This window comes from Pleurodeles waltl, chromosome 1_2, assembly GCF_031143425.1.
Source record: "Pleurodeles waltl isolate 20211129_DDA chromosome 1_2, aPleWal1.hap1.20221129, whole genome shotgun sequence".
In the NCBI taxonomy this organism is placed as follows: domain Eukaryota; kingdom Metazoa; phylum Chordata; class Amphibia; order Caudata; family Salamandridae; genus Pleurodeles; species Pleurodeles waltl.
Genome location: NC_090437.1, coordinates 92,001,263 through 92,017,562, shown reverse-complemented (window position 1 = coordinate 92,017,562; position 16,300 = coordinate 92,001,263).

Below are 16,300 nucleotides of genomic sequence, written 5' to 3'. Positions count from 1 at the left end.
CCCGTCGTCTTCCTCCTCGTCACTCTCCTCAGGTTCCACCGCTGCCACAACACCACCGTCTCGACCATCCTCCTGCAGGAAAGGCACCTGGCGGCGCAAAGCCAGGTTGTGAAGCATGCAGCAGGCCACGATGATGTGACACACCTTCTTAGGTGAGTACATTAGGGATCCACCGGTCATATGCAGGCAGCGAAACCTGGCCTTTAGGAGGCCAAAGGTGCGTTCGATCACCCTCCTAGTACGCCCATGGGCCTCATTGTACCGTTCCTCTGCCCTGGTCCGGGGATTCCTTACTGGGGTCAGTAGCCACGACAGGTTGGGGTACCCAGAGTCACCCACTAGCCATACACGGTGTCTCTGTAGCTGTTCCATCACGTAAGGGATGCTGCTATTCCTGAGGATGTAGGCGTCATGCACTGACCCTGGGAATTTGGCATTTACATGCGAGATGTACTGGTCAGCCAAACACACCACCTGGATGTTCATTGAATGGTAACTTTTTCTGTTCCTGTACACCTGCTCCCTGTCTCTTGGGGGAACCAAAGCCACATGGGTCCCATCAATGGCACCAATTACGTTGGGAATATGTCCAAGGGCGTAGAAATCACCCTTCACTGTAGCCAGTTCACCCACCTCAGGGAAAATGATGTAGTTCCTCACGGATTTCATCAGGGCAGACAACACTCTGGATAACATCTTTGAAAACATGGGCTGAGACATCCCAGAAGCAATTCCCACGGTTGTCTGAAATGACCCACTTGCCAAGAAATGGAGTACTGACATGACCTGCACCAGAGGGGGAATCCCTGTGGGTTGGCGGATGGGGGACATCAGGTCGGGCTCCAGCCGGGCACACAGTTCATGGATAGTGGCACGGTTAAGACGGTAGGTCAGGATAATGTGGCGTTCTTCCATTGTCGCCAGGTCCACCAGCGGTCGGTACACGGGAGGATTCATCCGTCTCCTCGCCCAACCCAGCGGACGGTGCCTAGGAAGGACAACATGGAGCACACAGTCAGGCAACCCACAGGTACGTACTCACAGCTAGCACAGTATACGATTCTCTATGCAGTGAATGGCGTGTCTGAGTGGCTATGCAAGGCCTAGGCCTGTGTGACGCAGTTGAAATTGAGCCATGTGGGCCCTGGAAATGGCGGCTGCCTGACCTGTGAAGTGTGACAATGGGATGTGAGGTCAATGCGCTGGCGTGGCACACCGCGGCGGGCGGCGGCCGAAGACCGCGGCGCGAAGCCGCATTGGTTAACATTGAAGCCTATGGGTTTCAGGAGCCAATGGCGAAGGGCGCCGGCGGTGGCGGGACGCACCGCCGCGGTACGCACCGCCGCGGACGTGACCGCCATTTTCTATCTACTTATCCACTTGCGACTTGAACTTTCACAGGAGAGGACCTATACTGCAAGTGTTGCTGTGACCTCGGTCTGGAAGGGACAATGGCTGCTGCGACTGGGGAAAGGGCCCCTGCCTTCACTGGAGAGGAGTTGTAGAAACTTGTGGATGGGGTCCTCCCCCAGTATGCGCTACTCTACGGTCCTCCAGACCAACAAGTGAGTTTAATTCTATCTGGATTTGGGGCCACTGGCTGGCTTGGGGGCCTGGCGGGGATGGGGGGCATGTTGGGCCTGGCGGGGGGCCTGGCGGGGATGGGGGGCATGTTGGGCATGGCGGGGGGCCTGGCGGGGGGCCTGGCGGGGATGGGGGGCATGTTGGGGCTGGCGGGGGGCCTGGCGGGGGGCCTGGCGGGGATGGGGGCCATGTTGGGCCTGGCGGGGGGCCTGGCGGGGATGGGGGGCATGTTGGGCATGGCGGGGGGCCTGGCGGGGATGGGGGGCATGTTGGGCCTGGCGGGGGGCCTGGCGGGGATGGGGGGCATGTTGGGCATGGCGGGGGGCCTGGCGGGGGGCCTGGCGGGGATGGGGGGCATGTTGGGGCTGGCGGGGGGCCTGGCGGGGGGCCTGGCGGGGATGGGGGCCATGTTGGGCCTGGCGGGGGGCCTGGCGGGGATGGGGGGCATGTTGGGCATGGCGGGGGGCCTGGCGGGGATGGGGGGCATGTTGGGCATGGCGGGGGGCCTGGCGGGGATGGGGGGCGTTGGGCCACTGGAAAGGAAAATGCTGAGTAACTTGAACGTGGTATTTCTCCCTCCCTGTACGTGTCACATAGGTCCGCGCCCATGAGAAGATCGGGATTTGGCGTGCCATCGCCAAGGAAGTCCGGGCCCTGGGGGTCCACCATCGACGGGGCACCCACTGCCGCAAGAGGTGGGAGGACATCCGCCGCGGGACCAAGAAGACCGCCGAGTCTCTGCTGGGGATGGCCTCCCAACGTAGACGGGGTGCCTGCCGTCAACTGAGCCCCCTGATGTTCCGGATCCTGGCGGTGGCCTACCCTGATTTGGATGGGCGCGTGAGGGCAGCACAGCAGACACAAGGGGGTGAGTCCAAGCATTATCTACTCTGTTGTTGCGCAGTGGAGGTGTCTGGGTGGGGGAGGAGGGCTGTGGGTCCCCCTAGGCCAGGGCGATATCTGTAGGCTGGGCACCCCCGTAAGCCCCTGTGTCCCCAGCCACCACCCTCAGTAGTGTGTCAGTACAGCCATCCCTGGGCCGTGTCATCCATGGGTGCAGTTGACAACTCTAGGCGTGTAGGGCATGTTCCACGGAATGCGTAGCGGACCCCAAGTGCGCAACTTAGTGCAGGGGGCATCTGTGTCTGTCATGTCCGCTAACTGTACCGGAGATCCATGTACTCAATATCCCTTTATTTCTCTCTCCCCCCCCCTTTTTGTTTGTCTTTCTGTGCTTGTGTGCATCAGCATCATCAGGCGGAGGAGAAGTGGCATCGGGGCAGGAGGGAGCTGCATCTCACATGGCCCAGGAGGGCCATGCCACAGAGTCAGACTGGACCAGTGAGACGGAGGGCGAGGGGAGCTCCACGACGGGGACGACTGGAGCCTGCAGCGACACGGACACGTCCTCGGAAGGGGGCTCCCTTGCGGGGGTGGCACCATCCGTGCCCCCCGCCATTACAGGTACAGCCGCCACCCAGCGCACCATCTCCGCCCTCCCAGCAGCCCCTCCGCGTTCGCCCCGTGCCCGCTCTGCCAGGAAGCCGGGCATCTCCTTCGCCCCAGGCACCTCAGGCCCTGCCCCTGTTACCCCCGCTGCCCTCAGTGAGGAGGTCTCCGAACGCTCATTGTTGGGCAGACTACCCTTTTGAATGCCATCCAGGGGGTGGAGAGGGAGGTTCATCGCAGCAATGCGTACCTGGAGGGCATTCATTCGGGTCAGGCTGCCCATCAGAGATCGTTCCAGGCTCTGGCCTCAGCACTGACGGCAGCCATTGTCCCTGTCTCCTGCCTGCCTCTACTAACTCCCTCCTCCCAGTCTCCTGTTCCTCTGCCTGTCCCACCCACACCATCAGACCAGCCTGCACACACCTCAACACCCAAGAGAAGCTCATCCAAACATAAGCACCACAGATCACGCAGACATTCACACACGCAACATTCCGATGCAGACATGCCAACAGTCACTACCACCTCTGTGAGCCCCACCTCCTCGTCTCCCTCCTCCCTCCCTGTGACGTCTACACTCACACCTCCATTCACCTCACCATCAGCCAGTGTTTCCATCACCAGCACACCCTCCACTCCAGTCCGCACACGTGCAGTCACCACCCCCACTGCCATTTACACGTCCCCTGTGTCCTCTCCCACTGTGTCTGTCACCCCCTCTTCCACACCACACAAACGCAGCCACCCACCCACCCAACAGCCATCCACCTCACGACAGCCTATCCCTCCTGCACCTGCACCCAAAGACAGCAAACGTGACTCACCTACAACCACATCCTCTCCCTCCACTCCCATTCCCACTGTACCTACCACTCTCCATTGTCCCAAGAAGCTCTTCCTCGCCACTACTAACTTCTTTCCTGACCCTGAGCCCCCCCCTCCTTCTCGTCGGGGTAAGAAGAGCACCTCAGCCACCACCAGCCCTGCAGCCCCCTTGACAAGGGTGCAGGGGTATTGGAGCCCGCCAGCCCGCATGTCTGGATCTTCGCCCAGCAGCAAGGGGACAGCCAGCCCACCCCCTGGGAAGAGGAGCAGAAGGCGGAAGGGGCGCCGCAGGAGCCCGCCTTCTACATCCCCCCCGGACACCACCCAGAGACAGTCACCAGCCACAGCTCCAAAGGGAGGAAAGGGCCACAGGCCGACGACTAAGGAGGGCAAGGGCAGCAAGTTGGAGAGGTCAGGCAGCAGGCCTGCTGCCCAGGAGGAGCCCACAACCCCCATAGCCGCTGCCCAGGGAGGACCCAGCCCAGCTGGCCAGGAGGGCCCCACCACCCACAGCCCAGGTGGGAAGTGAAGGAGCACCATCCCCGCTGCCCAGGAGGGCACCACCAGGCATTTAGCAGTTGGCCATAGACCGTCCGCCGTCTCAAGAACCGCTGAACTGGGCCCTTCAAGGCAAGAACCGCTGAACTGGGCCCTTCAAGGCAAGAACCGCTGAACCGGGCCCCGCCGTCTCAAGAACCGCTGAACTGGGCCCTTCAAGGCAAGAACCGCTGAACTGGGCCCCGCCGTCTCAAGAACCGCTGAACTGGGCCCTTCAAGGCAAGAACCGCTGAACTGGGCCCCGCCGTCTCAAGAACCGCTGAACTGGGCCCTTCAAGGCAAGAACCGCTGAACTGGGCCCTTCAAGGCAAGAACCGCTGAACTGGGCCCTTCAAGGCAAGAACCGCTGAACTGGGCCCTTCAAGGCAAGAACCGCTGAACTGGGCCCCGCCGTCTCAAGAACCGCTGAACTGGGCCCTTCAAGGCAAGAACCGCTGAACTGGGCCCTTCAAGGCAAGAACCGCTGAACTGGGCCCCGCCGTCTCAAGAACCGCTGAACTGGGCCCTTCAAGGCAAGAACCGCTGAACTGGGCCCTTCAAGGCAAGAACCGCTGAACTGGGCCCCGCCGTCTCAAGAACCGCTGAACTGGGCCCTTCAAGGCAAGAACCGCTGAACTGGGCCCTTCAAGGCAAGAACCGCTGAACTGGGCCCCGCCGTCTCAAGAACCGCTTAACTGGGCCCCGCCGTCTCAGGAACCGCTGAACTGGGCCCTTCAAGGCAAGAACCGCTGGCCCTTTGGCAGACGTGGCAGGGCAGGATCTATCTCGGGCAGGGCTGCAGGATGTCCTCTGGCCAACTTGCCTCCTCCAGTGGCAGTGGGGTCTGTTATGGACTGTTTGGACTGTGGCTTTGCTCTCCCCAGGATGGCCCAGTGGGCAGGCCACCCACTGTATGGACTGTTTGGACTGTGGCTTTGCTCTCCCCAGGATGGCCCAGTGGGCAGGCCACCCACTGTATGGACTGTTTGGACTGTGGCTTTGCTCTCCCCAGGATGGCCCAGTGGGCAGGCCACCCACTGTATGGACTGTGGCTTTGCTCTCCCCAGGATGGCCCAGTGGGCAGGCCACCCACTGTATGGACTGTATGGACTGTGGCTTTGCTCTCCCCAGGATGGCCCAGTGGGCAGGCCACCCACTGTATGGACTGTTTGGACTGTGGCTTTGCTCTCCCCAGGATGGCCCAGTGGGCAGGCCACCCACTGTATGGACTGTTTGGACTGTGGCTTTGCTCTCCCCAGGATGGCCCAGTGGGCAGGCCACCCACTGTATGGACTGTATGGACTGTGGCTTTGCTCTCCCCAGGATGGCCCAGTGGGCAGGCCACCCACTGTATGGACTGTATGGACTGTGGCTTTGCTCTCCCCAGGATGGCCCAGTGGGCAGGCCACCCACTGTATGGACTGTTTGGACTGTGGCTTTGCTCTCCCCAGGATGGGCCAGTGGTCATGGAGTCCCCTCGTGGATCTGGCGTCGTGTACTCAAGTGGCTGAGGTGCCCCCCCTTCCCTTCCCCCTGAGGTGCCTGTCCTATTTTCTTTCTGATGCCCCTGCAGTGTTCTCTCCGTGGAGTTCTTGTCGTGGGACTGGGCCTTGCCCCTTTGCACAGGACCCCTGTGATCCACGGACAGTGGTTGGACTACATTTAGTAGCTGTATATATTTTGTACATAGTTTATTTATTTTTTGGGATTAATGGCGTACATATTTCAATATATCTGCCCGTTTATGATCTCTTCTTTTGGTCTTTGCATTATTTCGGAGGGGGGTGGTTTGTGGGTTGTGACAGTGATCTGTGGGAATGCATTGATGTGTGTGTTGTAGTGGGTGTGGGTGGGTGGGTGTGTGCCGGTAATCTTTTCCCTCCCCTGTGTCGTAGGTGCAGTACTCACCGATGTCTTCCGCGCCGCCGGGCGTGCTCCTGGTATATGAGGAGGAATAGGAGTGCGGGGATGACCTGTAACTCTGGCTCCATACTGCCGGAATCTCGCGTGGAGTGCGTAGAGGTGAGCGTTTTCCCGTTCGTAGTCTGTTTCCGCCGTGTTCTTATCGGCGGTGCTCCCGCCCCGGAAAAGGTGGCAGATTGGTGGGTCGTAATAGGGTGGGCGGTACTTTGTCTGCCGCCGGGCTGTTGGCGGGAACCGCCACGCTGTTTGTTTGTACCGCTGTGGCGGTCGGAGTGTTAAGTTGGCGGGCTGTGTTGGCGGTTCCCGCCAGGGTCAGAATGCCATTTTTAATACCGCCGGTCTGTTCGCGGTCCGACCGCCGCCTCTCCGCCGACCGCCAAGGTCAGAATGAGGGCCTAAGTCTCAGGCCTACTTAACCCATGATCTACTGAGAACATAAGCTATGCTGTGGTGGTATTATTAATATGGAGCACAGGTTTCATGACCCCCAGATGCGGATACGCCCATGTCCACAATTAACTGAGATGCAAAACAGTGGCAAGAGTGCCCTTGCCATACCTGTAAGAGATATGCCTAATGGATGCATACTCCTTGATATAAAATGGGTTATATAGCAACACCTGCTTGGTGAAAAATAATCTTCTTCTGACCACCTATGCCGGCTTGCAGAGGGTTGAGTCCAACACCAAGATCGCATCTTCCGGAAAATACCCTGCAATGGAATGAGAAAGTTGAATTAAGATCCTCTGGTAGTAGAACATAGGGGCGGATTACGAGTTTGGCGGTCATTGAACCAGAAGACCACCAACAGTCTCCCTCCTTCACCAGGCAGTACAAACCACCACGGTCACCCGGAAGCACAAACGGGCCTGCGGAGCCTGTATTTCCATCGGACCCATAACTTGAATGCACATTGCCAATGTGACCGCGGCGGTCCAACCACCACGACAAGCTGACATAAACAGACAGTATATAGGGAGACACTCTTGTAATATTGGATAATTGTGGGATGTGTGCCTTATTACATATAGGGGGTCATTACAACCCTGGCGGACGGTGTTAAAGGTGCGGTAATACCACAAACAGGCCGGCGGACAAAAAAAGGGAATTGTGACCGTGGCAGAAACCGCCAACAAAGACAGCCACTTTAACACACCGCCCGCCACGGCGGTACAGACAAGCAGCGCGGCGGTCACCGCCAACAGACATGCAGAAGACAATGTACCGCCCACAGTATTACAACAGGCCAATCCGCCACCTTTTCCGGGGCGGATTCACTGTGGATAAAAACACGGCGGAAACAGTTATTGCAATGGGAAAACGCTCGCCTGAACACATCCCACGAGGAACGAGGACTCCAGGGAGCCCGAATTACACATTCTACCGGCCTTTGTATTCATACTCATCTACGAAGACCAACGCCGGCGCGTCCGAAGACAACGGTCAGTACTGCACCTACGACATAGGGGAGGGAGGAGGCAAAAGTTAGGGGGACACCCCCGAAACACCCCCACCCCCACCCTCGCATATTACAACACACACACCAATGCATGTACAGAAATCACAGTAACAACTCACAATCCCCCCGGAAGAATGCAAAGACAAAACAAAATTAGTTCAAACATTGTAATGTATCAATATACATGTCTGTCAAAAATATACAGAGATATAATCAAATCAGCCAGAAATATATACATTACGAGAAGTAGTGCAGATATGCACATATCAATGTCCGTGCACCACTAGTCCAAAAATGCATGGGCAAGGCCCACAGTAGATACCTGTCCACAATCGGAGAGAACACTGCCGGGGCATCAGATAGAAATACTACAGGCACCTCAGTGGGAAGGGAAGGGGGGGCACCTCAGCCGGATGAGTGCAAAGCCAAATCCACGACGGGGCTCCATGCCCATTGATGTATCCTGGGGAGTGCAAAGCCACAGTCTCTCAAGTCTCTACAGTGGGTGGTTTGCCCACTGTACCATCATGGGGAGTGCAAAGCCACAGTCTCTCAAGTCTCTACAGTGGGTGGCTTGCCCACTGGACCATCCTGGGGAGTGCAATCCACAGTCTCTCAAGTTTCTACAGTGGGTGGCTTGCCCACTGGACCATCCTGGGGAGTGCAAAGCCACAGTCTCTCAAGTAGATAACAGCCGCCACTGGCTCTGGAAGGGGACTGGTGCCCAGACTGGATTAGTCTCCCTGTGAAAGTTCCTGTCCCGTCACTGTCCCAGCTGCACATGGGATAACGATGCTTGATGTGGCGGTCTTTTCATTCTTCCCCGGTGCATGCCCTGTTCAGCGGTGCTTTGCCATGGCGGTCTCTGGACTGTTCAGCGGTGCTTTGCCATGGCGGTCTCTGGACTGTTCAGCGGTGCTTTGCCATGGCGGTCTCTGGACTGTTCAGCGGTGCTTTGCTATGGCGGTCTCTGGACTGTTCATCGGTGCTTTGCCATGGCGGTTCTGGACTGTTCAGCAGTGCTTTGCCATGGCGGTTCTGGACTGTTCAGCGGTGCTTTATCATGGCGGTCTCTGGACTGTTCAGCGGTGCTTTGCCATGGCGGTCTCTGGACTGTTCAGCGGTGCTTTGCCATGGCGGTTTTGGACTGTTCAGCGGGGCTTTGCCATGACGGTTCTGGACTGTTCAGCTGTGCTTTGCCATGGCAGTCTCTGGACTGTTCAGTGGTGCTTTGCCATGGCGGTTCTGGACTGTTCAGCGGTGCTTTGCCATGGCGGTTCTGGACTGTTCAGCGGTGCTTTGCCACGGCGGTTCTGGACTGTTCAGCTGTGCTTTGCCATGGCGGTCTCTGGACTGTTCAGCGGTGCTTTGCTATGGCGGTCTCTGGACTGTTCAGCGGTGCTTTGCCATGGCGGTCTCTGGACTGTTCAGCGGTGCTTTGCCATGACGGTTCTGGACTGTTCAGCGGTGCTTTGCCATGACGGTTCTGGACTGTTCAGCGGTGCTTTGCCATGGCGGTCTCTGGACTGTTCAGCGGTGCTTTGCCATGGCGGTTCTGGAATGTTCAGCGGTGCTTTGCCATGGCAGTCTCTGGACTGTTCAGCGGTGCTTTGCCATGGCGGTTCTGGACTGTTCAGCGGTGCTTTGCCATGGCGGTCTCTGGACTGTTCAGCGGTGCTTTGCCATGGCGGTCTCTGGACTGTTCAGCGGTGCTTTGCCATGGCGGTTCTGGACTGGGCATTGGTGTGTGGCATGACGTTCCCTGGACTGGGCATTGGTGTGTGGCATGACGTTCCATAGACTGGGCATTGGTGTGTGGCATGACGCTACCTAGATTGGGCATTGGTTTGTGGCATGACGTTCCATAGACTGGGCATTGGTGTGTGGCATGAAGTTCCCTAGACTGGGCATTGGTGTGTGGCATGACGTTCCATAGACTTGACCCAAGGGTAGGTCGCTCTCCCTGCCGCTGCAGCTCCTCCAGCTCCTCCAGGTTCCTGAGTTCCTGAGACCCACCTCACAGTAAGTACCCCCCACCTCCCTGCCCCTCGCCCTGCCCCGCGCTACTCACCCTCTCTCCTGCTCCTGCTTCTTTTCTTCTTTTCTTCTTCTCTGTTCTCCCTCCTCGCTCCTCCTCTGTAATCTTCCTCTGTACTCTTCTTTTCCCCGTCTGCTCTCTTCTTCTGGGTGCTTCTCTGCCTCTCCTGTTTGCCTCTCTTCTTCTTCATCTTCTTCTGTGGTCTTCTGCCTGTCTTCTGCCTTCTGTTCTTCGTATCTTCATCTGTGATCTTCTGCTCTTCTGTGAACTTCTGCTCTTCTGTGATCTTCTGTACTCCTGTTCTTCTGTTCTTCTGTTCTTCTGTTCTTCCGGTCTTCTGTTCTCCTGTTCTTCCGGTCTTCTGTTCTCCTGTTCTTCCGGTCTTCTGTTCTTCCAGTCTTCTGTTCTTCTGTCTTCTGTTCTTCTGTTCTTCCGGTCTTCTGTTCTTCTGTCTTCTGTCTTCTATCTTCTGTCTTCGGCTCCTCTGCCTCCTCCGTCTTCTTCTCCCCGCGCCTGCCCTCCTGCTCCTGCCTCATCCCCCTCCCTCACTCGCCTCCCCCTCTCTATCACCCCTACCTACCCCGTTCGCTATCTACCTCCCTCACTCCTCCTATCTACCTATCTCTCTATCTCATTATCTAACTCCCTCACTCTCCACCTCCTCCTATCTACCTATCTCTCTATCTACCTATTTCTCTATCTACCTATCTCTCTATCTACCTATCTCTCTATCTATCTATTTCTCTATCTATCTACTTTCTCTATCTATTTCTCTATCTCTTCCCCCTTCCCGCCACCCCCTCTATTACCTATCTTCCTATCCTCTCACTCTACCTCTCACCCTCACCCACCTCTACAACCCCCCTCCCCTATCTTCACAACCCTACTCCTATCTCTCTCCCTAATCTCCTAAACCTCCTAACACTCACCCCCCTCCACCGTTAAACCCCCCTCCCCCAGCTCTTCTCACTCTACCTGTCCCCCCCTCCCTAGCGCTTTCCCGCTGCGACCTCCTGCACGTCCCCGCCCCCCAGCTCCCATTCGACCCCAGCTGACCCCTCCCCCCCTCCTACCTCATATGGCGGCCGCTGCGCGACAGTGGTAGCGACCCTTGACCCAAGGGTAGGTCGCTCCCCCTGCCGCTGCAGCTCCTCCAGCTCCTCCAGGTTCCTGAGTTCCTGAGACCCACCTCACAGTAAGTACCCCCCAACTCCCTGCCCCTCGCCCTGCCCCGCGCTACTCACCCTCTGTCCTGCTCCTGCTTCTTTTCTTCTTTTCTTCTTCTCTGTTCTCCCTCCTCGCTCCTCCTCTGTAATCTTCTTCTGTACTCTTCTTTTCCCCGTCTGCTCTCTTCTTCTGGGTGCTTCTCTGCCTCTCCTGTTCGCCTCTCTTCTTCTTCATCTTCTTCTGTGGTCTTCTGCCTGTCTTCTGCCTTCTGTTCTTCGTATCTTCATCTGTAATCTTCTGCTCTTCTGTGAACTTCTGCTCTTCTGTGATCTTCTGGACTCCTGTTCTTCTGTTCTTTTGTTCTTCTGTTCTTCTGTTCTTCTGGACTCCTGTTCTTCTGTTCTTCTGTTCTTCTGTTCTTCTGTTCTTCTGTTCTTCTGTTCTTCCGGTCTTCTGTTCTTCCGGTCTTCTGTTCTTCTGTCTTCTGTTCTTCTGTTCTTCCGGTCTTCTGTTCTTCTGTCTTCTGTCTTCTATCTTCTGTCTTCGGCTCCTCTGCCCCCTCCGTCTTCTTCTCCCCGCGCCTGCCCTCCTGCTCCTGCCTCATCCCCCTCCCTCACTCGCCTCCCCCTCTCTATCACCCCTACCTACCCCGTTCGCTATCTACCTCCCTCACTCCTCCTATCTACCTATCTCTCTATCTCTCTATCTCACTATCTAACTCCCTCACTCTTCACCTCCTCCTATCTACCTATCTCTCTATCTACCTATCTCTCTATCTACCTATCTCTCTATCTATCTATTTCTCTATCTATCTACTTTCTCTATCTATTTATCTATCTCTTCCCCCTTTCCGCCACCCCCTCTATTACCTATCTTCCTATCCTCTCACTCTACCTCTCACCCACCTCTACAACCCCCCCTCCTCTATCTTCACAACCCTACTCCTATCTCTCTCCCTAATCTCCTAAACCTCCTAACACTCACCCCCCTCCACCCTTAAACCCCCCTCCCCCAGCTCTTCTCACTCTACCTGTCCCCCCCCTCCGTCGCGCTATCCCGCCGCGACCTCCTGCACGCCCCCGCCCCCCAGCTCCCATTCGACCCCAGCTGACCCCTCCCCCCCCCCTACCTCATATGGCGGCCGCTGCGTGACCGCGCCACTGGTGCGCCGGAGGCGCGCCAGAGGCGAGCGCGTCCGCGCCTGGCCCGCGCCCAGCACCGCGACCCCTGGTCCCCAGCTCTCCCAAGCCCCGCTGATCCGCTACGACCCCACCACCCTCCACGCCCTCAACCCAGTCGCTCCAACACCTGCTTCCAAGCTCACCCCAAACGCACCCATGGACCCTTCGCCTGTAACTCCTGCAAACGCATCTTCCACCACGCAACTACCACGACCACAAGCCCACGCGCCATCAACCACCTCAAGTGCATCCTGGTCAACGCTCATTCCGTCCACAAGCACGCCGTTGAACTCTGGGACCTCCTGGACTCCACAGCACCGGACGTCGCGTTCATCACGGAGACCTGGATGAACGCCTCCTCTGCTCCAGACATCGCCACCGCCATCCCCGAAGGCTACAAGATCTCCAGAAAAGACCGCACCAACCAAGTAGGAGGAGGTATCGCCATCGTCTTCAAAGACTCCATCAGCGTCACCACCTCCACCGAAGACACCCCTCTCGCCGCTAAACACCTGCATTTTCAGATTCGCACCGACCCCAGGACCACCCTCAGAGGATCCCTCGTCTACCGTCCTCCCGGACCGCGCGCCCCTTTCAGCGACGCCATCGCCGACTTCATCTCCCCGCACGCCCTCGCCTCTCCGGACTACATCCTCCTAGGCGACCTCAACTTCCATCTGGAACAAAACAACGACCCCAACACCACCACCCTGCTCGACAACCTCACCAACCTCGGCCTCAAGCAACTGGTGAACACCGCCACCCACATCGCCGGACACACGCTTGACCACATCTTCTCCGCCAGCAAACACGTCTTCTTCAGCCACACCTACGCTCTACACTGGACCAACCACAGCTGTGTACATTTCACATTTCGACGCGAGACCCGCCACCTCCGCACTCAACCCATCCCTCGTCGACAGTGGAACAAAATCTCCGAAGAGCAACTCTTCTCCGCACTCGCCGCCAACCAACCCACCCTCACCACCGACCCCAACGACGCAGCCCTCAGCCTCACGAACTGGATCTCCAACTGCGCAGACAACCTTGCTCCCCTCAAACGCACACATCGACAGGCCAACACCAAAAAACCTCTCTGGTTCTCTGACACCCTCAAAGAATCGAAGAAAACTTGTCGCGCCCTCAAGAAGGCCTGGCACAAGGACCACACCGCTGACAACATGACCGCCCTCAAGAACGCTACCCGCGAACACCACCACCTGATCCGCGCTACCAAAAGGAACTTTTTTACCGACAGACTGGACAAAAACAGCCACAACAGCAGAGAACTTTTTAGCATCGTCAAGGAGTTCTCCAACCCCAACCCCAACGCCAACGCCGTCACGCCCTCACAAGAACTGTGCAACTCCCTCGCCATGTTCTTCCATCGCAAGATCAGCGACCTCCACGACAGCTTCGGACACCAGACCCAACCAAGCATCACCGAACCCACACCTCCGACCATCACCCTCAACGACTGGACCCACATCAACACCGAAGAAACCAAAACCACCATGAACTCGATCCACTCCGGCGCTCCATCGGACCCCTGCCCTCACTTCATCTTCAATAAAGCCGACGACATCATCGCCCCGCACCTCCAGGCCGTCATCAACTCCTCTTTTTCTTCTGCTACGTTCCCCGAATGCTGGAAACACGGCGAAGTCAACGCACTACTAAAGAAACCTACGGCTGACCCGAGCGACCTGAAAAACTTCCGCCCCATCTCGCTCCTCCCCTTCCCCGTCAAGGTAATAGAGAAGGCCGTCAACAAACAGCTGACCACCTTCCTGGAAGACAACAACCTGCACGACCCTTCACAAACCGGATTCCGAACCAACCACAGCACTGAAACCGCCCTTATCTCAGTCACAGACGACATCAGAACCCTGATGGACAACGGTGAAACAGTCGCCCTCATCCTCCTCGACCTCTCGGCTGCCTTCGACACCGTCTGTCACCGCACCCTAATCACCCGCCTCCGCTCCACCGGGATCCAAGGCCAGGCCCTGGACTGGATCGCCTCCTTCCTCTCAAACCGATCCCAAAGAGTCTACCTCCCTCCGTTTCGCTCAGACCACACCGAGATCATCTGCGGCGTACCTCAAGGCTCATCACTCAGCCCGACACTCTTCAATGTCTACATGAGCCCCCTCGCCGACATCGTACGCAAGCACGACATCATCATCACCTCCTACGCCGACGACACCCAACTTATACTCTCCCTCACCAAGGACCCCGCCAGCGCCAAGACCAACCTACAAGAGGGCATGAAGGACGTCGCAGATTGGATGAGGCTCAGCCGCCTAAAGCTGGACTCTGACAAAACGGAAGTCCTCATCCTCGGCAACACCCCGTCCGCTTGGGACGACTCCTGGTGGCCCACGGCCCTCGGCACCGCCCCCCGCAAACCACGCCCGCAACCTCGGCTTCATCTTGGACCCTCTTCTCACCATGACCAAGCAAGTCAACGCCGTGTCCTCCGCCTGCTTCCTCACCCTCCGCATGCTCCGCAAGATCTTCCGCTGGATCCCCGCCGACACTAGAAAAAACGTGACCCATGCCCTCGTCACAAGCCGCCTGGACTACGGCAACACCCTCTATGCTGGGACCACCGCCAAGCTCCAAAAACGCCTGCAACGTATTCAAAACGCCTCGGCCCGCCTCATCCTCGACGTACCCCGCAACAGCCACATCTCCGCACACCTGAGACACCTGCATTGGCTCCCAGTCAGCAAAAGGATCACCTTCCGACTTCTCACCCACGCACACAAAGCCCTCCACAACAAGGGACCGGATTACCTCAACCGTCGCCTCAGCTTCTACGCCCCCACCCGTCTCCTCCGTTCCTCGGGCCTCGCGCTCGCTGCCGTCCCTCGCATCCGCCGCTCCACGGCGGGTGGGAGGTCCTTCTCCTTCCTGTCAGCCAAGACCTGGAACTCCCTCCCCACCAGCTTCAGGACCACCCAGGACCACTCCGCATTCCGGACACTCCTAAAAACCTGGCTTTTCGAGCAGCAGTAACCCCCCCCCCTTTTTTTCCCCTAGCGCCTTGAGACCCGCACGGGTGAGTAGCGCGCTTTATAAATATTAATGATGATTAGACTGGGCATTGGTGTGTGGCATGACGTTCCCTCATAGCCCACCGGGGTTGTGGCAGCCGGGGCCCTCCTGGGCACTGACTCCGGCGGTGGTCTCCTGATCAGTGACGATACTTGGGCCCTCCTGGGCACTGACTCCGGCGGTGGTCTCCTGACCAGTGACGATACTTGGGCCCTCCTGGGCAATGACTCTGGCGGTGGTCTCCGGACCAGTGACGATACTTGGGCCCTCCTGGGCAATGACTCTGGCGGTGGTCTCCGGACCAGTGACGACGGTGCTGGCGGTGGCGTCTCGACCACCGGGAAGGATGCCACCCTTCTCCGCTGTGATACTCACAATAGGCTGTGCAGACTTCCTCTGGCCCTTCCCCACCTTTGGTGGAGTCACAGCTGACTCTGCAATCCCCTTGGGCCCCCTGTGAGTTGTTTTTCCTCCAGGAGTCTTCACACGGTCCCGTCGTCCACTTTCCAATTTCAGAGCCTTTACAGGGGGTGGGATGCCAGTGCCTTGGCTCCGGGTCATACTGCCTGCCCTGGTGGCCGGTGCACTCCATACACCTTGAACAGGCACCGCTGGTATTGGCGGCTTTTTGGCTGAGGCGCTACGACGGGACTGATGAATTGGAGGGGGTGGGGGGGCAAAAAGGTCAACTTTACAGAGGGACAGTTTCTGCCGAACACTGGGATGGGTAGTTGGAGGGGGCCTGGGAGTGGAGGAAGAGGAGGTGGTTGTAGGAGGTGTCACTTTAGGTGTTTTGGGTGCAGGTGCAGGTACTGGAGGCTGTTGTGAGGTGGATGGATGTTGGGTGAGTAATTGCCGGCGTTTGTGTACTTTGGGAGGGGGCGTCACAGACACACTGGGAGAAGACACAGGGGACGTGTAAATGGCAGTGGAGGTAGTGAGTGCAGGTGAGCGGGAAGTGGTGCTGGGTGTTCTGGTTCGAGTCCTGGTGCCTGTAGATGTGATGCATGCAGGTGAGAGTGTAGATGACACTGGGAGGGAGGAGGGAGAAGAGGAGGAGGGGGACACAGTGGA